The sequence below is a fragment of the Tachypleus tridentatus genome, unplaced genomic scaffold (assembly GCF_004210375.1).
Source record: "Tachypleus tridentatus isolate NWPU-2018 unplaced genomic scaffold, ASM421037v1 Hic_cluster_2, whole genome shotgun sequence".
NCBI classification, from domain to species: domain Eukaryota; kingdom Metazoa; phylum Arthropoda; class Merostomata; order Xiphosura; family Limulidae; genus Tachypleus; species Tachypleus tridentatus.
In genome coordinates, this window is record NW_027467782.1 from 27,178,605 (window position 1) to 27,206,094 (window position 27,490).

Here is a 27,490-nt window from a genome sequence, read left to right on the forward strand (position 1 = left end):
AAAGAATCGCCCAAGAGTTGGCGGTGGGTGGTGATGACTGCCTGCCGTCTCTCCAGTCTTAAACTGCAAAATTAGGGACGGCTAGCGCAGATAGTCCTTATGTAGCTTTGCGCGAAATTCAAAACAAACAAACTTGCTTTGAACCTGAACTGAGGAATATGTTATGAAAATACAGCCGAAGTAAACAATTAGCACTTACATGCGGTATTAGCAAAATACCTGAAATTCAAACGTAAGGCAACAAGGAAGTGCAGTAAAATAAGACAGAAAATCAAAATTGCGAAGATTTTTTACAAAAATCAAGACAAGTATTTAATAACAATGATAAACATTATTTTGTTTCATCACATATAAAAGCAAAACACGTTTATTTCAAAAGTGTTTTAGTAAATAACTATACGTTAATTGCAAATGCTTTGTTACATCACAAGTGTTTTAGAAAATTACCTTACGTTTTTTACAAGTACGGTTTTATGTCATAAATGTTTCAATTAAATATTGTTGCTCTTTGCTTGCCCTTCAAGAAGAGAAACTATCTTAGAATTATAGCGTTTTGTGTTACAGTATAGAAAAAGGTTCAGAGAGACTGTATCATTGATTAAATCTCTGATAGATTTTATCCCAGTATGGAAATTGAAGTCCAGTCAGGTTATGTGCTGTTACAGTACGTATAGATACCGTACACCGCAGTTCAGAAACAGTTGAATTTTGTACCAGTAAAGAATATTCAGATACATTTTATCCCAGTACAGAAAGTTCAGAGATATTGTACGACTATATAAGAAACGTGAATTAAGACACACGTTAGTTAGTCTTGCAAACAAAACAAACTCTATGGTGCGTCCAATAATTATTTCTTATTTACTTAATGTTTTATGTTTCACAATTAAGACAACTGATCCAGTGGTGGACTCAGCAGATAGCTCGATGTGACTTTGCCATCGTGAAAACTCACATACAACTGAATATAAATAAACTTACCGAACGCTATTTTCTACAGACACATACTTGTATCGTAACAATGTTTTCTCAGTTGGCACTTCATGTATGCTTAACAACTCATGTTCTCATGAAATAAGTTCCTTTACCCACTTTATTTTTTCAATTAACAGCTCTTGAAGAATGTATAAATAAATCTCAAATCAATTCAAGTGTTTTATATACTTTACTATCATGTTACTGAGCATAGGTGTGTTCTTCTAATACATGTTTCAATTTTTTTAAGGTTACTTTCAGTAACTTTATTGAGTATAATGTCTGTAATATATTTAATTTATAATATGTATAATGTATGTTGTATTAAATAGCTAACTTAAATAGCATTCCGCAAACTATGTTTGCCGTATATAAGACTGTATATATAGAAACTTGCTTAGAGTGTGGTTGTAATAATATTATGATGAACACTTCTACTTGTTCAAAATCTTTAAAGAACTATTTGGAATATGTAACGGTTTACAATGTAATAGGTCAAACATTAATGTCTCATGTGAAGTGTAAATCTATGTTATTATGTTTATCAGTTTTCGTTTTATTCACTTTTTCATCATGATTATTCAACATTATAAGTTTGATATCTTGTTTGGAAACAACCTAAACTTTATGGGAAATTGTCGACATTATGACTGATAACAAGTATAAAAGTTATTTTCAATTACCTATATTAGTCACTCAATTAATTATCAAATTCTGATCCCCATTGGTTGATAAGATCAGAAGCTACTGAATATAACAAACTGCTATACTTTTAACAGTTTTGATGAATCTTATTAAACTCGACAATAAAATGTCATATTGTTTTCCTATATCACAATAAAACATTAAAAATGCAGAAAACCTGGAAATGTTACGTAAAGTAAAGCCAGTGATTTCGTTCCTCCATACTGTTTCAAATAACTAATAAAAAGGAAACGATGAAAATAGATCAATGAATCAATAGATAAATAATCTGAAACCATGATTTAATTTGATAAATGTAAGTTTCCTATCAAAAATTTTCTGGAATATAGCGTCATATAGTTTTACTCAAACAGTATGTGCCTGTCGATTAATGAGATTTTAAATTAAAATTATGATAAAATCACATCTAATAATGGTTTCTGACTGTAGATGTAGTAAAGCATCTATTGTGAACTTTATTAGACTGACAACCGCTGCTTTCATTTGTTGAAATAAAAATAGGTTGTTAGATGTTATAGTATCCAATAAAAAAGCTGTATTATGAAAGAGAGCTTTTACTCTAATTAATCTTACTTCATATCCCGTAAAAGAACTTGGGGAATTGGTTAATTACCTAACAAAATTCATCTGTTAGTGTCACGTGATAATGTGACCCAATAATATCATTGCATAAGGAGTTTTGAATACTGTTCCTGAGATCTTTTGCAATATTACTTTGACCTAATAACTTAAATTCCATACAAGTTATTTTGCTTTTACAAATAGATTTTCCATAAGATACGCAGACTTCGAAATTAATATTCATTTTTTTCTATCACAAAGAAATTGTTTACAAATTGGTAACAAACTCTAACTTAGTTTAATTTATTATTTCCTTTATCACAATGAATACTTTTATTATAATGTTTCTGAAGAAAAATATAAACTGATGAAAGAAAATAACATTGATAACAAATGAATTTATATCTTTATTCATCAAGAATTTTTTGGAAATACTCGTCTTTTATTTTCAAAACTATATGTTGTAGTCTTTTTTTTTTTTAAATGTATTAGCTTGGTATCAGTTGACTCTATGAAGCCATTGTTTCTTTATCCAGTGTTTATTACTTTGTATGATACAAGAATTTCGAACGTACCGCATAACCAGTAGTACCAGATACATATGTTAAAATTGTGTAGAACACCTTTCACGCTTCTTTTGGAACAATTAATGTATAGTTGTACCGTTCATAGACTTTGTTCCTAGCAGTGTTTTTAGTTCATTTTATATTATTGCAATAAACTAATGAACGTTTATTTTTTTTTCTTTGGAATTTCGCACAAAGCTACTCGAGGGCTATCTGTGCTAGCCGTCCCTAATTTAGTAGTGTAAGACTAGAGGGAAGGCAGCTAGTCATCACCACCCACCGCCAACTCTTGGGCTACTCTTTTACCAACGAATAGTGGGATTGACCGTCACATTATAACGCCCCCACGGCTGGGAGGGTGAGCATGTTTGGCGCGACTCGGGCGCGAACCCGCGACCCTCAGATTACGAAGCGCACGCCTTAACGCACTAGGCCATGCCAGGCCCTAATGAACGTTTATATGAAAGAAAACGTGTAACAAAAATAATACTTCCTTACAACCTGGTAGAAGACAAGGTCACTAATAGAGAAACATTAATTTTTTAAACAAATATTTTAGAAGCCTCGTAATATTTTGCTTAATTATAAGAAGAGTGATACAGGTTACAGTGAAGTTTCAGTACTCACGTGCATAAAACAATGATGATTATAGAACAACAATGATTCTATAAAACATGTTGAGAAAGTCTCCGCTGCTCGTTTAGCGTTTGGTTTAGACTGTAATTAGTTGACGCTATTAGCTGGCTTATAGATTAAATATCGATAACAAAAATGTGAGTACAGATAAAAGATGAATATCAGGGTCAAACATTTCACCACGTGGTAATAGTTCTTCTAGAACATTTCTTCTTCGAATTGTCAACACTCGAAATATCTTTTACATAAACTAACTTAAGCAAGCATTTCAATATGTTTCGAAAAATGTTCCTGGAACAGGAGAAATACACAGAGAGATTAACGAAAGTTTTCTTTTAAGTATAAATTACACTTTATTTCTTACTTGATTCAGTTTATTGTTTTGTGTTTTCTATAACCACGAAATAATGAAACTAAATTTCAATACAATTTTTATTTCAATATTCAGTGTACAATAAGTTCAAGAATATATTTTTCTTGTACTATATAACCTTCTGGTGTTATTTGAATAAAGGTAAGACTTCAGAATATCATTTCTATCAGCGAGAATCCGGATCCTAAAAAAGCAGTGAAAAAAGAAAACGTATAAGAACTTTCATATCAATTGAATTAAAACCACAGAATTGTCGATGTTGTTAAAAGTAAGTTATTTTATTAACTGTATTATTATTATTTTATTATTATATATATATATATACGTAATTTTTCTATTTATTTATGTTCAATTTACATAAAATGTTTATATAATAGACTGACATATAAATCTCTGTGTAAGAAGTAACGTATCACACAGGCTATTCCACTTATGTATTTCAACCTCTTTCTTCACAGTTACATGTAAAGTAGAAGTTCCAATGTTACCCTTTAATAAAACTGAAAATTTCTTATTCTGTACAAATACAACAGTCCTTTCTCATTTTCCAACGAGTTAGCAATGACTTGAGTGAATTTAATCACTAATATCTGGACTCGGTTCTATGCAATTACAAATTTCTCATACCCCAATGTGTAGCTTTACTTTAAGAAAACAACTTGACCTGAGGCCCTTATGTTTCTCATTTCAGAACTAATAATTTTTTAATGTGTAGAAATTTTAAGCTCACAGACATTACACATTAATTAGAAAACAATTTACTTTTTTTAACCTTAATAGAGAAGCATTTTTTTTAATATTCAGAACTTTTAAAAACATTAAAGTTAACAAAGCAGATTCTTCCAAAAATTAACAAACCACTGACGATATTGTATGACAGTTATTAAAAGAGCATACTATGCATTTTTATATCATGTGAAACAATATTCACATTAATAAAAGAAATATTACATAAGTCAAGAATTTTGGTCTACACTCTGACCAGTGAAAGTGCAAGCACGTTTGATTCGATAGGAATTTGAACAGGCGATCTACAGACTCACAAGTCGAGTTTAATGTTAAATGGTTAAATTGATTAACTTTATTCCAAACGCTTTGGTATTTAAATTTTGATATACTCACATATTTTTATGAACTTCAACATCGAAATTAATTGACCTCTTACCAATTATCATCCAGCAGTGTGATTTTATGCATCCAAATAAAAATTTCATTTCTTCTTAGTTCACTATCCAATCTTCTTCCTCTTCGATTAGTTCCGAATTGCATTTCTGATTGTCTTGCTGTTCGTGTTCTTCTTTCCAACCCATCTCTTAAGTTAAGGCCACTGTCAAAACCCAAGCCAAAGTATGGGTCTTTTCCAAACACATTCTTTTTGTATTTTCCATTTCCACTACCTATTACAAAACCTGGTTTACTGGTGAAACCACTTTTATTCCTGTCTCTATCGACAGCGCTCCTATTTCACTTTTTTATCTCCATGACCACCATAACCATTGTGGATGTTTTCGATTATTTCGTTTATAGCGTAACTTCCGACAGTGTAGACGATAATAATGAAAAGTAGAAAGAAAACCTGAAAAAATAAAAAATCATTTTCCTCATGAAACTATGACCAATAAAACACAAACTAGTTACTCTGTGAGAAAGTTGTATAGATCCATAGTTATTTTACAGACACAAACACAAACTAGTAGAATGTAACTTAGCCTATCGTATAACAATTTCCCCATAAAGCTTTAAGATTTTATGTTAAAATGTTCTTGTGTAGAAAAGATTACTATAAAATAAATGGCATTATTCTTCTATAGTCTAAATCGTTTAGCCTAACTTGTATTAATAATTGTATTTGAAATTACAAAAGATTGAATAAGTTAGTGAATCTAGTCAACATAAACGTTATTTTACTGGTGTTGTGACAGATACCATTCGAAAAGCATGGTGGGAAATTCAACATAATTCCCCTGTTTGTTGTTTTATATGATGAGAACATTTATCACAGTGCTGTTTTACTGGGAATTCTTTCATACTCTTTATAAATACCTTTTTAAGAATTACGTTGTCTATTTATATCTCAACTACAATGTCCCGAAATTTGATCAGTAATTAATTTTTGTCTAATTCTCTCATATTATTCTGCATAGAGAAGTGCTACTTTTTATATTGAAATGATACCATGCAAAAAATACAACTATTTGTCTCCGGTGAGTTGTGTTACAGTTTTACCGATAATTAACTTATAGAATAAACTGTAGAACACTTTCCACTGTCCTCATTAGATAGCGATAAGGTAAAAGACGTTGATAGCAGCTGTAAGTTAAACTGTTATATTAAAAGCATTCTTCAACTTTTCGTATTTACATAATGTGGGGATATGAAGCAATCATACCGAAGGCCATAGCTGTGAGTTACGAAACTCTCGTATGTTATATGCTAAATTATGGGAAGGTTATATTTCATAATTGGCTATTTCGTCGGATATATTGCGAAACAAATTTGAATAACAAATGAATGCTATAAATTTTATGGAAATATTTTAAATTTCTTTTTTATATTGATGTCCTTTCAAAGTCGAAAATCATGCCAAATAAACATTATGGTGTTTACATCTTCACTTCGTCGAAAAGTAAATTACAGAATTATTCGTTTCTCTTTCTTACAATCTGAATTATTTCATGTAAGATATTTAATTTCTTTTCTATTTTACATTTTATTATTATTTATTTGTTTGTCATACTCCTGTTAAGTTTGGGAAGGTAAAATTATGTTATGTTTTGTGAAACTTTCACTCTGAGTTTATTTATAACTACATGATGTGTAAAGTTCTCATTTTACTTAAATTATACGTTCCACGGTAGTTCCAATAATAATTTCATATTTACTTAATGTTCTATGTTACACAGTAGAGACAACTGAATATATGGAAGCCTCAAACAGATAGCCCGATGTGGCTTTGCTAAAATAAAAGAACACATACAACTGAAGATAAATAAACTTACCGATCGCTATTCTCTATTGACAGGCACTTATGTCATTACAGTTTCTTCCCAGTTGGTATAGAATGTAAGAGTAACCTCTCATGTTCTCGTTAAATAAGTTCCTTTATCCATATTATATTTTCAATTAAAAGCTATTTAAGAATGTCTAGATAGTTTTGAAATCAATGCAAATGTTTGATATACTTTACTATCATGTTTCCGAGTCATTGGTATGTGCTTCGTGTGGTATCTTCCATTCTTTTTTAAGGTTATTTTTTTAATTATAATGTCGGTAGTATATTTAATTTATAATGTCTATAAGTTATATTGTATGAAATGGAGATCGTAAATAGTATTCCGCAAACTATATTTGCCGTATACAAGCCGGTCTGTAAAGAAACACGCATTCATCAATAGATATTACACATATATCGTGTAGTTGTAATACTATTATGATAAACTCTTCAACTTCTTGAAAATCTCTGCAAACTAATAAAAAAGTGCAACGGTTAACAATGTAATAGGTCTAACAATAACGTCTCATGTTAACTGTAAATGAATGTTATAATGTTTATCAGTTTTTTATTTTATTCTCTTTTTTATAATTACACTACATTATTAGCTTGATATCTTGTTTCAACGTAACCTAGATCTTATGGGATATTGTTTATATTTGGCCTGTTAATAAGTAGAAATCTTATTCTGTATTAATCCCTAGATTTATTATCTAATTCTGATCATCTTTGGTTCATCAGATCAGAAGTTTGTGAATATAGCAAAACCGTTTGTGCTTTTAAGAGTTTTGATAAATGTTACTAACTTTACTTACTGCATCACAGTAAAACTGTAACCATGCAGAAAATATGGAAGTGCTAAGGTAAAGTATGGCCAATGTCCTTTTTCTTCCATACTGTTTTAGTTACTTATTGAAAAGGAAACGATTAAAATAGGTCAAGAAAAATACTATATGTTGGGACTCGAATTGCCAAACATAGAAAAATCTATAAATTTAAGTTTTATTTTTTTAATGTTCTGAAACCATGATTTCATTTGATAAATGGAAGTTTCCTATAAAAAAAAAAAGGTTATTGAATATAGCGCCATCTAGTTTTACTGAAACAGTATAAAAGGAAAGAAAAAGATTGTTTTGTGTATGTGCCTGTTGACTAAGGAGATTTTAATTTAAGATTATTATAAAATTACGTCTAATAATGATTTCTGACTGTAGATGGTTGTAAAGATTAGTAGCAAACTTTAATTAATCAGACGGTCACTGCTTTCATTTGTTAAAATGAAAATAGGTCGTTAGATGCCACAGTATAAAGTAAAAAATAGTATTATGAAAGAAAGCTTCTTCAGTCGCCAGTCACACATCATATCCCATAACGTATTTTGAGGATTGGTTGTTTAAGTATTAACATTGATCTGTTAATGTCACGTGAGTGCGTGGCCCAATAATATCATCGCATTAAGGGAGAAAAGAAACCCTTACTTAGATTTATTTATTATTTCCCTCATCACAGTGACTCTTCCTAACCGTTTCTTATTGTCTCCTTTATTTCTATTACTTTTATGAAAATTTGGATCACCGTTACTCCCATATCTGTCATTACCGTTCGCACACCCCTTTTGTTTCCGAGATCACTGCAACCATCGTGGATGTTCCGGTGTGTATCGTTATTTCCGTTCTTAGCGTAACTTTCTAGAGTGCAGACCACTATAACCAAAAGCAAAAGTTATTATTTGTTAACTGTTGTTAGTCAAAATATTCCTGAGTTAGTGAAAAAACAAAAGTGGCCTTCTATAAAATCAGTTAGCACAAAATGTACTTATTTGTGTCTAGAACAAGTATCAGGTTCCGATCGCTGATGTGGTCATTGGCATCTACTCGTGTTTTAACGGTAAAGAATGTTTTAGCGTTTAAATGAAGATTCTACAACTTATCATTAATTTTAACATTCGGAGTTGTTAATGGCTACTTATGAGTGTGAATATCAAATTGATAGACGGGATGTTTGCGTGTGAAAATCAATCAGTGTGACTAGATACAATATTTACGCATGTATATAAATCCGTATGAACACACAGATTATTTACGTGTGCATATCAAATTGTGTGAGTAGATAAATTTTTACGTGTGATTTTCAATAAACAGATTGTTTGGTTATTGCTAAAGAGAAAAAAACATAAAATAAACAACAAATAAGTATTGAATATGATATGCGAAACATTTGCACAATATTAGAAATGTCTGGAGAAATAATAATTAAAGATATATAAATGTGGCTCCCCAGTGGCTTAGCGATATGTCTGCCGACTTACAACGCTTAAAACCGGGTTCCGAGACCTGTGTTGGGGAGAGCTCAGATAGCACATTGTGTAGCTTTGTGCTTAATGTAAAACAAAAACTATATACAGGTGTGCCTGGTTATTTTCTAATTTTGTTAACTTTATTCTATACTTATGTTGATCATCAAAATTCCAAGACTTATACAAAATAAAATATATTTTTTTCCCTTACACAGAAATGTTATTTACGTAATATATTAGTTCGGTAATCAGTTTTAAACATTTGAAATCAGATATTTCTGTGATATAAGAATGCTATTATCTTCAGTATGTATACCAAAACGTTCTTTATTCAAATAGCTTACAATACAAATTACTGAGCATTTTTGGTTAGTTATTAAAATAACAGCAGGTGATGACCAATCATTGTGGTTTTATTTACGGTCTCGAGCTGTAATGTTCGTATAATAAAACTATGTAGGCTTTTTGTATTTTATCCCCGTATACTGATGAAATATTTTTGTTCAATATTTAACACGTTGTTATAAATATGGTTTCAAAAATGCTGTTAAACATAATTGGTAAGCAATGATTTCAAACAACACTGGTTGATTGAAAACGCATCAAAGAAGTTAGGTAGATCAGTGTTACAAGTTGTTTTTTTCTCAAGTACTCAAAATTATAAATATATCAAATCCCGTTTTGTGAAGAATAGATTTGAATCAATTGCGTTAAACAAAACAGAGAACTACATCAAGCAATGCATGACTTCAACCGATGTTTGTTCAGCTCCAAACACAAAAATCGTTGTACAGCCATGTGGAAAGGTCTTATTATGTCAACATCATACGTTTGTCATGTATTTCAAGATATAGATCCGTAAAGTTTTCTCTTTGCTTAATCACAACTGCATGCGGAGTTATCACTAAATCCAGTTTATTATAATTCATTATAAATGTATATATGGGTTCGAATTCCGGTCGCACCAAACATGCTCGCCCTTTTAGCCGTACGTTAATATGTGACGGTGAATCCCACTATTCGTTAGTAAAAGAGTAGCCTAAGAGTTGGCATTGGGTAGTGATGACTAGCTGCCTTCCTTCTTGTCTTATACCGCTAAATTAGGGACGGCTAGCGCAGATAGCCTTCGTGTAGCTTTGCGCGAAAATTAAACATACAAAGAACTGTAAGTATATATATCGGCACAGTTTATATATTTAATATTAACCAACATAAGTTTTCTTTATTGGCAATTAAAACAAATTGCCATCATAATGTAGAAATTATTCCAAAAATCTACATGCATATAATATATCTAAAATATATCATCAGTCTTGTGTAAAACTCTCTGTAAACATACTTCACCTTAAGTAGTTGACCGATTCAAACTCATACTAACTTTTCAGCACAAATGTGAACTAAATCCATATTAAATTTTCCCAGATGTCAAAAACCATAAACATATTTTATAAATTGTTAGTTTCTATACTGTTACTACAGGAACTGCTGCAAATAGTTATATTTGAACACAATTTCCACCAAAACAAAACATACAATAATAAAATGTGCAGTTAGAAAATATAAAATAAATATATTTCTTGTGTTTAAATTTCCCGCTCTTTTCTATCGCACAAAAATATAGTAGATATAAATGAGGGAAAAGGTCTCATAGATTAATTCACTCTAATCTTGTGATAATTTATATTCAGCACACATACTCAGTTGTGTAGTTTACAGTATTTAAAGAAACACAATTTTGTAGTTTAACCGTTCAAAGAGACATACTTGTATAGTTTATATTAATTACAGAAATATAGTTGTGTAATTTTAAATTACTTACAAATACAAATTTTAATGGTTTATACTATTTACTGTATAGGTATTTACAGCCCATTCGACTGGTAACACGTTTGACTTTCTTTTTTCTCTCAATATCTTTATAATATAATATTAACGTTCAAATATTTGTGAGTAAGATCGCAAAAACTAACCGAAGCAAACACTTGATTCGGTATCGAAATGTGTTTCTGGTGGAGGAGGAACAGACAGAAAAAAATATTTATTTTAGGTACAAATTACACTTTATTTGATATTCAATACAAAGTTTTTCATTTCAAAATTCACTTTATTGTAATTAATTTCAAATATATATTTTTTGTACACTACTTAATTTGCGAATTGTTAATTAAATGAAGGTAAGATTTCAAAACATCTTTTCTTTCAGTGAGAATCAAGATCCTAAGAAGTGATAAAGAATAAAAAGTACTTTTAAAGTTTCATACAAATTGAATTAAAACCACAAAATGTGTCAATGTTGTCATAAGTAAGATATTTAATTAACTTTAATGATTTTAAGGGATTGGAGAAGTTTATGTATCAAGAAAAATATGAATTATATCATATATGTTTGCTTGTTTCTAACTAAGCACAAAGCTCCACAATGGGACATCTGGTCTCAGCCCACCACAATCGAAACCCAGATTCTAGAGCTGTGAATTCACAGACATACCGGTGTATTGAATTATTTGTGAAATAGTTTTCATTATACATTATACTTATATATATATATATATATATTGGTGAAAATAATTAACTAAAATAATAAGGTTTGGTTTGGATAGTTTTGAGTTTCGCGCAAAACTACTCGAGGATTATCTGCGCTAGAAGTCCCTAATTTAGGAGTGTAAGACTAGAGGGAAGACAGCTAGTCATCACCACCCACCGCCAATTCTTGGGCTACTCTTTTACCAACGATTATTGGGATGACCCTCACATTATAACGCTTCAATGGTTAAAAGGAGAAACATGTTTGATGGGACGGGGATTCGAACCCAAAAATCATAAGAAAGGATTGCGTTAAAAACAGCAAATCCAAATCACTGACTAATTATATAATTAATTTTAACTTAAGAAAACAAGCCAAAACAAAAATAAATTAAACGTATTTTGATTAATTTGTTTTTAAGTTAAAATTATTTATTTATTAATTATATATCATAAACCCAATTCCCTTAAGTAATATACTCCTATTTATTTAGAGCTAATTGTGAAGTAGAGGTTACAATATTTCATTTTTACCGTTTTATTAAACGTGAGAATTACTTATGCTGCACAAATACAATAGTTCTCTCTCTTCTCTCAACGACTTTTCGATGATTTTAGGGACTTAAAACGCTAATAACCGGTATTAGGTTATATACGGTGGATGAATTGCAATAAACCACTGTGTAGCTTTGCACTAAAAAGAACACGTGTGCTAACACCTTTATGATTCTCATTGCATACTTAACATATTGTTTAATGTGTATTAATTTTGAGTTCTTATACATTACGCATACGCACAACAAGTACCAAATTCCGGTTTCCACTGGTGTAAAACCGCTGACTTACCTCTCTGCCACGTGGGGGTAAATGTCGGTCAGTCAATAAGTTTCTGTTCAAATATTGTGAACTGCCTCATCATTTTACCTCTTTTTAATTTTGTATTACTGAATTGGTTTCTTTGCTTTTTTTTAATTTCACAAAAAGCTACACGAGAGCTATCTGCGCTACCCATCCCAAATTTATCAATGTATGGAAGCTAGTCACCACTACCCACTGCCAATTCTTAGGCTACTTTTGAAGAAACGAATAGTGGGATTGAGAGTAACATTATAACGCCCCATGGTTGAAAAAGCGAGAATAATTTGGCGTGACGGAAATTCGAACCCGTGATTTTCATATCACGTGTCGAGCATCTTAACCAGCTGGTCATGCCATGCAATTAACATTAGTGTGTGTGTGTTTTTCTTATAGCAAGCCGGCCCGGCATGGCCAAGCGTGTTAAGGCGTGCGACTCGTAATCTGAAAGTCGCGGGTTTGCATCCCTGTCGCGCCTAACATGCGCGCCCTTTCAGACGGGGGGACTTTATAATGTGACGGTCAATCCCACTATTCGTTGGTAAAAGAGTAGCCCAAGAGTTGGCGGTGGGTGGTGATGACTAGCTGCCTTCCCTCTAGTCTTACACTGCTAAATTAGGGACGGCTAGCACAGATAGCCCTCGAGTAGATTTGTGCGAAACTCAAAAATCAAACAAACAAACTTATAGCAAAGCCACATCGATCTGTCTGCTGAGTCCACCGAGGGGAATTGAAACGCTGATTTCAGCGTTGTAAATCCATAGACTTACCACTGTACCAACTGGGGGCATCAACATAAGTTAAAACAGGTTCAAGTTTGTTTCTTCAGATTGCTTGTCGAGCAGCATGGCTGGAAGGTTAAATTATTTACACTTCTTACGAGAAAAGTGGAACTTTGCAATATTTTCATATTTAAAGTTTGAAATATTCAATAATACTTACCTCGGTTAGCTGTTACGAATTTTCCTCTGTCATAACCATTTCCTCTACCATTACTATTTCCTCCGCCAAAATGTAGACCGTCGTTCTTATTTGGACTTCTACCCAATCCTCTTCCGTTTCTCAACCCACTATCCACCGCTTTTTAAGCCAAACTTGGAATGAAGTTCTAAGCCTAAGTCTCTGATGGCGTCTCTTCTCAACTTTTTTGTTGCCTTTTCCATTTCCATTACGTCTTCCAAAACCTGGATCGACGTCAAAGCCAGGTAGGTCAATAACTCCCCTTCCTCTCGCTGTGTTTCTTGGATCACCGAAACCATCGTAAATGTTCCGGATGTTTTTGCTATTTCCATTTTTAGCGAAACTTCCTGTAGTGAAGACCGTAGTCATCAAAAGAAGAACGAAAATCTGTAATAAAAATAAATATCAAAATTATATCTTTTATAAAACTATTACCATTAAAAACAAACAACCTACTCGCTTGGTCCTTGAGGAAATTGTGTGGAACAAAGTTATTTTACAAAGAAAAACAGACACACAAATTATTACAATATAAATTAGCCTATCGAATAACATTTTCCCCGTAAAGCTTTATGATTTCATTGTGAAATGTTCTTAGATAGAACAGATTATTGTAAAATAAATGGCATTATTCTTCTTTCGTCGAAATCGTTTGGCCTAATTTATATTAATAATTGTTATTGAAATTACAAATGTTGATTAACTTGATGAATCTAGTCAACATTAGTGTTATCATACTGGTGTTGTGACAGATACCACTCGAGAAGCTTGGTGGGAAATTCAACATAATTCCTCCTGTTTGTTGTTTTACATGATGAGAACATTTATCACAGTGCTGTTTTACTGGGAATTCTTTTATACTAAATTTGAATAACTTTCAAAAAATATTGTTATCAAACGTATATTTCACTAACAATATCCGATCAGGTCTCGTATCATAAGATTTAATTTTAGTCAAATTATCTCACATTATTCTACGTAGAGGGCTGTCACTTCTGATATTGAAATTATACCGTGCAACAAATACAGTTTTTCTCTCTGATGAGTTGTGTTGCAGTTTGGCATATAATTAACTTATAGAATAAACTGTAGAACACTTACAACTGTCTTCATGTTCGTTGGGCTGCGATAGAGTAAAAGACGTTAAAATCAGCTGTAAGTTAGTTGACTGTGTAAAAAGAATTATTCAATTTTTTATATAGTATTTATATAGTGGAGGGATATGACGTAACCACACTGAAGGCTCTACAACTAACTAACAAATAGCTACTACACAAACTGCTACTTATTAGTTTTTAATTAATAACAAAAGACGTAGCCAATATTTGGATTTTTCTCATATGCATTTCAAACGAAGATAGATCAAAGCTATAAAATGTTAGAGAAAATTTGTTAATTTTTATTTCATACTGACGTACACTAAATATTTGACTTCATTCCAACTAATCAAGTTGATGTTTCAACTTTTAATAAATTTATAATTGCACTAAGAAGAAATTTCAGTTAGCCCTGAAATCTTATCATTTCATGTGAAAGAAGCGTTGATTATATTATGTGAATATATTTGTTGATTGTAAAGTGAGAAATTTAATTGTAATTTCTTCTACTTTCAACTTAATTTGTCCTTTCAGCACTTAACACGTAACTTTTAAAGTATTACACTTCAAATGTAAAGAGGTTTTCACAGAATTATTTGTCTCTCATCACATAGCTCAATTCATGAGACTGGTATTCAACGAAAAACGTATTGAGTGATGACAAATATAAGACTGGAAAGTTACTTTTTATACACCTTTCTTTTCTAGCCGTAACAGAAAGAAATCAAAATTGGCGGTCAAACTTCTAGCTACACTTGTAATATTGACAATAAATAATTCTAAAGAAAATATTCATTCATCAATTAGCCTGGCTACGTTGTTTGTTCAGTTTAGGACATAAAGGTATAGCTACCAGTTTGGTCTGCAATTTTATTTCATTCCTTTAAGTCACACATTTAATTCTTCTTTTTCGCCGCACATCACTTTCACATTTAATTTGATTAGACTTTTTATCAATACACGTTAACAAATCCCATCAAATAAGAAATGAATAAGATCACAACCATATTATTCAAAACAGAATTTTACGTATCTTTGTTTCTTCTCAAAACATGGTCAATAGCTTATTTATAGTAACAACATGGAATGTAGACTAACAGATACTTGTCATTAACCCTCTGAAATCGGCAGAGCTCTTTGAAACATCATCATCTGTGCTAAATACTTAATATAACATCTCCTGATGCTAAATTCAATCAAAGTTTTTCACGTTATATCTCATTAATTTCTTAACACATTGCCTTATAATTTGGTGTAGAAAGTAAAATTCCAATAAATATAATCACATGATAGTTTGGGTTACCAGGGTCTGAAAGACAGAAAATAGGAAAACGTTAAACTATTACTCCTGTTAACTCTCCAGTCGGATCGTCACCTTGCCGTGGTGAGAGGGCATGCACGTGCAAGTAATACTGAGAGCGATGTCCTCTGGAGGCTTGCGTTTCTGGTAGGGTCATCAATGATGGCAAGATCGAGGGTGAGGTTCTTGACAAAAAACGACCCAACCCCAAGACCCCAACCTGGACTCCTCAACGGCAGGAAGGACGGACAAGGGCTGCAGCAGTTCTACAAGTTCTAATCGTCTTGGTTTCTTTGCCATTGGACTCAGCTTGTTGTGCTTGTTAAAGAACAAGACAGTCCAATGAAGATGATGAGCGTCATGGACGTCCTTCCACGTCAACTGACGACCCACACGTCGACAAAATCAACACCCTGATGCGGGCAAATCGACGTCTGACTGTAAGGGAGCTTACTGAAGAGTGTGGGATATCAGTTGGATCTTGTTACGAGATTTTGACCGAAAAATTAAAGATGCACCGCGTTGCTGCGAAATTTGTGCCTCAGAACTCGTGAGTTTTTGGCCAAACACTCGATCACTGTTCTTCCTCACTTCACCCCCCTACTCACCTGACCTTGCTCCTTGCGATTTTTTCTTGTTCCCAAACTCAAAAGACCCTTGAAAGGAAGAAGATTTGAGACGATTCCCGAGATTAAGGCAAATGCGACGAAGGAGCTGGAGGACATTACAAAAGAAGCGTACAAAGACTGTTTCAACAAGTGGAAACACCCTTGGGATAAATGTGTGCGTTGGAGAGGAGAGTACTTTGAAGGGGTCCCAGACCTGTAACTTCTAAATAAAGTACATTTTGTTTTATGACGTCAGTCCGCGTATTTTTTCAACAGCCCTCGTACTCACTCACTTCTTTTTCTTTATCAGTAATCAACATGAACAAATATTTTTGTACAACTATCAATCAGGTAATTAGACAATTAGCTAAAATAATGCTGTCACACCTAATCGTCTAATAAATACTGACTGAATTAATTTATCTCGGTGTTTCTTAAGTTTATAAAACGTTTAACCTCATTCAGATAAGACATGAATAAATTGTTTATTTGGAAGATTTTACACTTACTTCAATAGCTCTTTGGATTTCTTTTCCATGTTGTTCTTTACCGTGTGTGATATCTTTTATGTTTACTAAACGCTAAAGTTTTCTTCATATGTCACTCCCATATACTAGTTACTTGACTTATTACATTACAACAATTTTGATAATTATCAAACAATTTATCTTTTCTATATACGATTTTTTTTTTCTCGTAACAATCATCAAAACTATATATGCAAAAATGGATCGTTTGGGTTGAGAAAATATTTTACATGAAAGAGCGAACTACGTCAGGTTCACAAAGAAAGAGGTAACTGACCGGTAATTTATTTATACAAATAAAATTATATATTCAAACATCTAACACCGTCCTCTATATTCCGACACTCAGTTACACAATCCCTTCCAAACATGTGGTCAGCTTCCGGTAAGTTACCTCTTTCTTTGTGAACGTGACGTTGTTCGCTCTTTCATGTAAAATATTTTCTCAACCCAAAAGAAACGTTTTTGCATATATAGTTCTCTACACGTGGGTTTTTATCGACATCACTAATCACCATAACTGTATTAAATAAAAAAAGTTATTACCTTAATTAATACGTAAAGTAAGATATATTGGACAGCTATCATGTTTTCTTTGATTATAAATTGGAGTGTAGTCATTATTATTACTTTAATCAGTTTCTCTAAGATACTGATCATCACCTTTTCAGTTAAGTATCTTTCGATATCTATCATTATCATTTTAGTCTCACGCATCAAAACAATTAATATGATTAGTGAAGTGAAACATATTAATACGGCTATCATGACAATGTTAGTCAAACATCTGCCGAGAACCATCAGGATGATATTTACGAAACAACTTAGGATAACCACCCAAAAGACATTATTTGAATGTTTTAGTACATTTGTCATGGCTAAGATAATCAAACAGATTAGGAGAACCACCACAACTACGATAATCAGGAATATTGCGATATTCATCATGGATACGTAATGTGATCGCCATAGGACAGTTACCACAACTATAATAAGATATATCAAGATGTCCGTACAGATTTCTTTAGACATATACTTTAAAGCGTCTTTCATATCTTCCGTGGTTTTACATTTACAGGAAGCCGTCATTACTTTAATTAAGTAGCATATAGAAGCCATTATTGATGCTACGATCAAAAACCTAAAGAGAGCCTGGATTAAGATATCCCTCCAACAGCATATTAGAAGCAACAGAAATACATGAGTTAAACACTCCAGAATAGACATCATTATTATGTTAACTCAGATCTTCCAAAGAGCCTTTGTAATTACTTTTAGTAAAATTAATATTTTGAAATATACGCCGCAGTTGTTTTTTCACAGAGACTTCGAAACTTGTGTAGTGATAGTTTGGTTCCTAAGAGACGGTGTGTATTGTTGAGTATTTCTAAAGTAGCTTAGTATATTGTTGGAAAGGACATAAAAGCTGATGAAGTAATAATATTTCATATTTATCATTATATTAATGGTTTATTCTTATATTTGAGCCTTTCTTCACAGTAGTTTTTCTAACACGTGTGTATCAAATGTTATCTTGTACATTTATTTGCATTTGTTATTATTTAAATCTGTTCATTCTAAATTTCCGATTGAACAAAAATTCTCTGCTTTTTGTCGTTTAAATGCCATCAAATATATACGTATATTTTTGATGTTAACGCTGATCATCAAATCTGGGTTTTGAGATGCAGGTGGAGAGTGGTCGCTCTTATAAATTTGTGAGTTATTTAATCTTGATATTAAAATTCGAAGTCATTTGGGTTAAATAACAACTAGATATAGTCTGATTTGTAAATAAAAAAAGGATGGTCACAATTTAAACTTAAAATTTAAAATGTGTAGATTTTACAACAAGGTTTAATTTTTAAATAGGCTTAACATTGTAACGGTACTTTCGGCTTCGTTAAAGATAAGCTTGTGATAAATCGTAGAACAGGATAAATATATTTTTTTTATTAAGTAAATATAATCTAAAATATAGTTTACTAAAACTGTTTTTCTCTTCGTGTTTAACTGTAACGAGCCTATTCTAAAAGTTTTAATATCTTTTGGTGTTTTAAGAATTAACTTTATTACTTCAAGTGAGATCGCTAGTTTTGATCCAGCTTATAAAAATAAGTAGATTATAAATCAGACTAAAAATATGTTGTTATTAACCTCACGTATGTTGTCAGTTATACTAATTTATAAAGTTCTATATAGCTAAACTTCATTACGTTATTGTGAAGAAGGAGTAGTGATAAAAAAATAATGTAATTGATTCTTAAATGTTAAGCTCAATAGTAGCTGTAAGCTAAAGATTATGGTAATTAGTATTGATAACTGTAAGGCTGCAAGTATCAGTACAATGGTTAAGACTAGGAGACAAGCATTCAAAGTTTGCCAGATGTAACGAGCACAATGAGGGGATTTCATTTGGGAGCTTTGGACTGGCAGGTATTTTGAAGGAAGCTAGTAATGAAGATGTGCAATTTATGTGTAGAATTTGTAAATTGGAGATTATCCTCATTAAAGAAGAGACAGGTAAAGTGCAGACTGTGGAGAATGACAGTAAGATTTCAGGAGGAGCTTAAACATTTACATGGAAAAGATATATCAGTTAACATTGACATTCAGGATGGCAGAAAGAACACTATTTGATTTAAAAGTTAGGAAATTGATCATAATAATTCTGTTTTGTTGAACAATAAATTCCAGGGTTTTACTTCTGCAGTTGAGGAACTGTTGGATGGAAGGAAAGCCAAAGATTGAATTACAGTGTTCGAAAACGTGTGGAGGTGACTATTTGTGTTCTTTGAATGTGGTTTCCATTTTTCTCCTTGTTTCTCCAATATAGAAGTCATGGCAGTTATCACATTGTATTTAATAAATAATATTGGTGTGGTGTTTGTCATTGTAGTTTTTACATAATATAAAACTTAGATTTGTGCTTGGTTTTTGAATAAATTTGGTATTAACTGGAATGTCATATTTTGTGACTAATTTTTGCCAAAAAACTATTTTCTAGGTTGGTTCTAAGGTCCAACATTAGAAATTAAAACATGTTTAGAAGACCTAGCCAGAAAACTTGTGATACTTTCAACAGAAAGACAACTCTGACAATTTTATCAGTTCTAGCCAATATTTGTATGATGCAAGTTGAAACACAAACAATGAACACAGCATTACATCCGCCACTAAACTGGTACAGATATGTTGATGACACAATTGCGAGATTCACATGCACACAACACACACTTAATTTTTTTCAATCACATTAACTCTATATATCCCAACCCAACATTAACTTCACATGTGAATAGAAAGAAAGCAATCAAATATCATTTTAACCTCAAAATTACAAGAACTGACACGCAATTTAAAACAGAAATCCACTGAAAAATCACCCATACTGGACTATACATTCCTTGGAACTCAGCACATGAAACAAAACAAAAACTCAACACACTAAGAAACCAAATATGCTCACCAGATAAAATTAATAATGAATTAGACAAAATAAAACAATACTTCATCAACAAGTTTCCTCCACAAACCGTAGTTAAATATTATACGCACACACCTAAACATAAAGCAAAATTAACCAACAAAAGTAAATACACCTCACAAATCAAAAAATCATGAAACCATATACTGTTGCATATCGTATATTCCCGATATTAGCAGAAATATAACCAACATTTGGCAAAAACTAGTAACAAAATATGACATTTCAGTTAATACCAAATTTATTCAAAAACCAGGCCAAATGTTTATTAGAATGTCAGTCTTGATGTCTCATTTACGGGTTGGAAATTCTTTAAAAAAAAAACGAAGCTGTTTTAGATCAAACTATTCAAACTGAAATGTCTGTAAAACTGTTAAATATTGTTTATTGTATAAATATTAGATAAGTCTCATTACAAGTTAAATTGATAGGTAAGAATAAAAGAAAATTATATAAAAAATTAAAATATAATGAAAGACGAAGTAAAATATGGTATGATAAACTTTTTACGAGCGCTAACAAATATTCACTAAAAAGGAATCATTTATAGAGATATTTAATCAAGTAATTTATTGTACAATAAAGAATGAAAACATTAATTTTTTGAAACTGTACACAACTAAGACATGATGGACACGTGTGATAGATAATTTATTCCAAAACATATTCTCTTTCTCAGTGATAAGTCTGTAAAAATTGAATATAATATGTTTTAAACTTCATAGTTTATTTTAACTGATCTCATGATATTTAACATATTAAAATAAATCTAGTTTTTAATAAGTACTGATGTTTTCCTCATGAGATATCTTTATTACTTAATTGCTAACCGTGTAATTTGTACATGTTTTTACATTTTTACCTCTCGATTTAAGTCCACATTAATTGTTCATATTTAAAGTTCAAAGTATATTTTGTGGAACTTGTGTTCTCCAGTGATGTTTTTTTATTTAGAGTGATGTGATAAACTGTGTAACTAAGTAGTACTACATTTTTACCCTTAGATATACTTTAATTTTCTGTGACATCTCTGAAAAACCTCTTGATAATTTTGGTCCATCTAAAAGGAATTCATCTGTGTTTACCGAGAAAGCATCCTCACACCATGACTTAAATATCGTCTACAATAAATGAGCCAAGATGAGTAAAGTTTAAAGGCAACCATATTAGTGACTATATCAGTAATAACACATGAAAAGACTTGTGGCTCTATTAGGAAGTCCCAAGTTTGTAACATCTATTTAAGTAGATACGTTAGCACAGTCTAGGTTAGATTAAAATACTTAAAAACTCTGACATACTTGGAAATTCTTGGAAACTCAGGGTGGTACAGCACTTTACTACAGAATTACAACGATAAAATCAGAGTTTTCATTGTCCTCAGTGAATATGTTAGATAGCTCGATATGGCTTTATTACAAAATAACACAAACACACAATATAATTTAATGTTGTAAAACACACACACAATATAAAACACACACACAATATAATTTCATGTTGTAAAAACACACACACAATATAATTTAATGTTATATAATGTTATAATAACACACACACAATATAATTTCATGTTGTTTAATGTTATAATAACACACACACAATATAATTTCATGTTGTTTAATGTTATAATAACACACACACAATATAATTTAATGTTATATAATGTTATAATAACACACACACAATATAATTTCATGTTGTATAATGTTATACTTGCAAAAATATTTATTCCTCGACATATTTTTTCAACAAGTTATTCAACAACATTTTTATTTGGATATTTTGTGTTTGATATAAAGTTATTATACCTGATTTTATTTATAAATTAATTTTAAATATTAAGTACACTATCAGTTGCCATGTGTTATATTCAGTTTTATTTTTCTAGTTATATTTATAACTGATGGTTTATGTGTATGTATACATAGGAAGTTATATCATATCACTGTACATACCCTAAAATATCAGTTTTCATACTATTTTCAACAAGAATTTGTATTGTTCATTGCAACCTTCAAAGAGTGAAAATGTTTATACTGTTTTCTAGCCTTGAAACTCCCACCTACTTTACGTTTCAATGTGATTCAGCTGCGTTGTAGCATGTAAATGTCCAAGAACAACTTATCACTAAAACACACACCACTATCACAGCTATCTTCCTGTTTACTGTAGTTCACATTCTTCAGTTCTGTATTAGTCAGAAAAGAAGCACCAGAAGTGTGAGGAGAGTATAGTATCTGTCAGAATTATGTTTTCACTGTAAGAAAATATTAACATTGATTCGATATCTTACTGAAACTAACGTAACAACAGGAATGTCACTGGGGATCTCACATTGATTTGGTTTAGGAACCCAGACAAGCAGTCCTCGGAAAGTGTCTAAAGAATTTGGTTGGAATGTTGTTTTGAAAGAGGAATAAACTTGTGAGAAAACACACTAACCAGGTATATTATTCTTCCATCTTGAAAGTCTAGGTCACTAAATTGTATGTAAAAATGAGTATGACATTCTTAACTGTAGATATGCTGTCTGGTTTATCTTATTTACCAATACACCTAGACTGGTCCATCTCTTTTTCCGTACCAGATCTCCCAGGAATAAACCAGCTGGAGAAAGTATGATGAGGGTTCTTTAGTCAACTATTATTAACTAAAACCCTTTCACAAAATAATCAGTAGGATTTTGTAGATTATGGAATACTCAGCCAGTTATAATTTTCTCTGATATGGAACAAAGGAAAAAGGATATAGGAATGGAAAGTACATGTGCAGCTAGTTCAAAAGTCACATGTAAAGCAAGAGAGTAGCAAAAGTGGGATGATACATTTGCTTTCTAACAGTTAGAGTGGACACCACCTCCCGAATTGTTAGCTCCTATATAGTTCTGCATTCGAAAGATGCATTTTAAATGATAGAGATTTACTTTGGTTTTGACTTATATTTTAAAGCTTATGAACTTACAAGCTGGTATTACTATTTCTGTCTCTATTGTGATGGAAGAACTACCTCACATAAGTCAAATCTCAACAGTGACTAGGTAAAGTAGTTACATGTTGATGACGTAACAGCCTATTTTCATATATTAGTGATTTTCATTATGCAGCCTACAACTTTATTTCCTATGGTTTTAATCTCTTTCATCTCCCGTTTTCAATGAGAAATTTAACTTGTTTATTTATTTCCATCTACTACATAAGGCTTTGTCAACTTTGTTTCCTCTTGACAGTATTCAGCCATCCTCTCATTATGTGTACATCATTTCACAGCTATGCTCCATTCTGTACCTTCTCTCATAATGTGGTCATCATTTCTCAGCTATGTTCCATTCTGTATTTTCTCTTTTATGTGGACATCATTTCACAGCTATGTTCCATTCTTTATCTTTACTTTTATCTCATGACACTTCTTAATTCATTTTTATCACCAGTAATTTTTTGTTTAAATTTTTTTCTGTTTATTATGGTATTGTTTATTAAACCCTAAACTGATGTTGGAAACTTTGAAATGCAAGAGTTTATGATAATTGTCTGAGAAAATCAATGTCTAATAAGTTGTTCTGTGGCTGTAGGTATGATTTTTCATCATATCTATATAATTTTAATGTGTGGAAATAGGCAGGTATGTGGATAACTTGGTATAATCCTGAATAAATTAATTTACCATCTGAGCTGAAGGATGTGGTACAAAGACCCAAAAAGAGAGGCTTTTCGTTCTTAGATAAATGGTAAATGTATACAGACGTTGAGTATTCAACTGATACAAAGAATCTTGTAGAATAGATAGGGATTGATAGAGAATTTCAGTGAACCTACAGAAATCTTCCATTAATTCAATCATACTCAGTAACATGTATGAAAGTAAGTTTGAGTCAAAGGTATAGGGACTTCCGTCATAGACATGACTTTCAAAATAGAAATAACTTCACTATAAGACAGATCAGAAGTGGATCAACCTAAAATAAAAGGAAGAAAATTCAGCCTCGTTGAGAAATGTTTTGAAAATTCTCCTCAGTGAAAAGGGTATTAAAATTCATATGAAATTCAAGATTCATTTTCATCTGGAGTGAATTTTGAAACTTTAGTTAATTAACAACTATATAATAAAGGAAACACAAACAAACAACATGCAAAACATAAAAGAACAAAAAGGAAGATTTTAACACATCATCAAATGTAAAGGAGAAGATGGGATCCCCCCCTTGTATTATCTCCTGCTGGTTAGTCACCACAGATCTGATTTTGGAAAGTTAACATTTTCTTACATAAAAATTTGTTTCAATTAGATACCTAGCATTTCAGAGAAAGATTCTATCTTCTGTTAGCATCTTCCTTAAGTATTTGCATGACACTAGCTTTCAGGCAACTCCTACCTAAACTTTCGTAAGTTCTCATGAATTATATTATTGGATAATGATGTTACTGTGCAGTAAAGGCCCTCTCTCTACCAATAGGAGAGTGATGTCAATTCCATGTTTGCTAGCTCCATTTGTACTCATGAATCTTCATGACTGATGAGAAAAGAAGTCGTAAGTATCCAAAACAAAGCATACACATCAGGAAACTTGTGAGTGAAGTGGCTGTTTAGTAGGTGGAAGAGGGTACAGATGGTTTACTATGAGGTACATCGCTCTTAATACATTATAATATATAAAGCAAATTCACTGGACAGATGTTTATGAGGTCGAGTGTTTAAAAATAAAGAGTTAAAGATCTGGTACTTACTCTATTATTGATATATAAAACCACCATGAAATTGTCAGAATGGATAATAATCAAACCATCTACTAGCATTGGTAAGAAATGCAAACATCTCCATTTGATAGAATAAAGGTCGAGCACACTGATGTGGAGGAATTGCTTATGCTGGTCCAAATGTCTGAGGTGAGATGGCTATTCAGAGATGTACCACAACCAGAAAGATAAGCATCTGTGAAGAGGTGTAGGTCTGGTTTGAATCGATTGTGATTTATGACATTAAAACTACTTCATAAGCAGCTGAAGCCTCAAATATTGATCAACATAGGGAATAGAACCATGGATTTTAGTGTTATAAGTCCATAAACTTAAAATTGATCCATCGATAACCCGACAGCACAAAAAACTAAAGTAAATAGTTTACGTCTGCATGTAAAATGTAAGTAACTTTTACACGTGAAACTGGTTAATGTCGTCCTTGTGTACAGTGAGCTTATAATATAAATCAGTCAGTTATTAAGTTAACTGGAAATTTTTTTGACTTTTTCTGTAAACCTCTACATGAGACCCTATGAGAGAAGAGAAGACTTAGGATATGAACTAAGAACAGTGTTTGTATATAGTGTTAAAGATTGTTGATAATATTTTCATTGAAGAAGGGCTTATTTCTGGATAAACAAGACTGCTTAGTGTTGGTGGTATTATTTGTATTATTTCATGACTTAATATTTAATGATTGTTAAGTTCTTCATGATTATATTGTTAAGTGTTAACCATTTTTACTTCAGTATTGGTAAAGTGAAAAGACAGTGTTTGTTTATGACAACTGTTTCATATGAATCTGGTTCGTTTTCTGTCCTTTTAATGGTGTAATTCAATATTTGAATTTATAGATAAGTAAATTTTCACTCTTTGAAATTAAACACTCACTATTCTCTAGTACTCTTCTTACAGTAATTTTAGTTTTGGTTTTTATTGATATAAAATGGCTTCACTTTCTGTGTACATATGTGTTTATTTTTTATTTCTCAGGTTTTTAAAAGATTGTTTACCTTGTGGAACCACAACATGAATTATGCCTGTTGTTTAAAGTATTAATAATTGAATGTTATTAGAATGCTGACATATTGTAACTTTCCAAATCACTGAATAAAATTCACAGCACTATGTGTTCGGACTTACATTGCTAGAAACCGGTTTGAATACCCATGGAAGGAAGAGCAAACATATCTCATTGTTTAGTTTTGTGCCTAACTTTAAACAAACTGAATAAAATTCAACTAAAAGCTTCTGATGGTTTTTCAAGTGGTAAAGCATCGATATTTCTTTACTGAGGTCTGGACATTGTTCACAAACAACTTGAAATACTTTAAATGCTGTGATTGACTTTAAAAGAGGCAAGTGAGAGAAGCTTATGCAAATCTAGTGGATATAGTGTGAGCTTGGATAATCAATTTCAGATCATAAGTCCAATCATCACATATCTGATTTGGATAACAATAAACGTTCATTAAAACATTAGTTTTGTTACCATGGCTGGCTGGCATGTTAGTTTTGTTACCATGTTAAAATTACCTGTTGGTAATGAAATAAGCAACATTTGAACAAAATACTTGTGATATTTTATATTGTCAGATGTGTGTTTTGGATTATTTGGTAAAGATGGTAAAGCCATATCATTCTACATAATGATATAAACAAAGTTATTTCTATTTCGTTAGATCACTGTGTTACCGAGATCAGCAGTGTAAGTACTGGATCTGATCAAACTTGTCATCAGTGTGAGTACTGAGATCTCATCCAACTTGTCATCAGTGTAAGTACTGAATCTGATCAAACTTGTCATCAGTGTAAGTACTGAATCTGATCCAACTTGTCATCAGTGTAAGTACTGAATCTGATCAACTTGTCATCAGTGTAAGTACTGAACTTGTCATCTGTAATACTGAATCTGATCAATCTTGTCTCAGTGTAAGTACTGAATCTGATCAAACTTGTCAACAGTGTAAGTACTGGATCTTAAACAAAATTGTCAGAAGTGTATTCAACCTGATCCTGAACTCCATATCAGTGAAGTTGTGCTGTCTGTGGTCCCTGAGACAAGGTTCTTGGAACTTATCTTTGCCTGTATGCTGACCTTTACACCACACATGGGTCAAATGTATAAGAGCACGGAACATCCTCTGTGTCCTCTCTTCCACCACTTGGGCAGCAGATCGACGTTCTCTGCTAAAGATATGTAGTGCTCTTATTAGTCGCAACTTGACTGTGGATTATTGAACTATAACTCTGGCTGACCTTTGGCCTTAAAGATGCTAGATCCTATTCATCA

At 31.8% G+C, this 27,490-nt stretch overlaps 2 protein-coding genes and 1 long non-coding RNA gene across 17 annotated transcripts in view; 2 read left to right on the plus strand and 1 right to left on the minus strand.

The window, feature by feature from the left end:
- LOC143242462 (dynein axonemal heavy chain 7-like) overlaps window positions 1-27,490 on the plus strand; it is a 141,916-nt gene that overhangs the window by 67,103 nt on the left and 47,323 nt on the right. The gene's annotated exons all lie outside the window — the stretch shown is intronic.
- Window positions 10,967-14,827, minus strand: LOC143243087 (uncharacterized). Of its 2 annotated transcripts, XR_013023863.1 has the most exons (3): window positions 14,544-14,827; window positions 13,425-13,829; window positions 10,967-11,321 (listed from the first exon to the last, which is right to left on the minus strand). It is a non-coding gene; the product is annotated as an uncharacterized LOC143243087 (long non-coding RNA). The 2 variants fall into 2 exon arrangements; XR_013023864.1 differs by lacking the exon at window positions 10,967-11,321 and having other exon boundaries at window positions 13,111-13,829.
- Window positions 18,627-27,490, plus strand: part of LOC143242465 (uncharacterized) — a 52,054-nt gene continuing 43,190 nt past the window's right edge. For 3 of the 14 annotated variants that reach the window (XR_013022769.1, XR_013022768.1, XR_013022773.1), the window contains exon 1: window positions 18,975-19,818. The gene's annotated coding sequence lies outside the window, so the exon portion shown is untranslated. Of the gene's footprint in view, window positions 18,693-18,972; window positions 19,819-27,490 lie in introns of those variants that run through there. The other 11 variants (XR_013022778.1, XR_013022779.1, XR_013022772.1 and 8 more) reach the window with 10 other exon arrangements.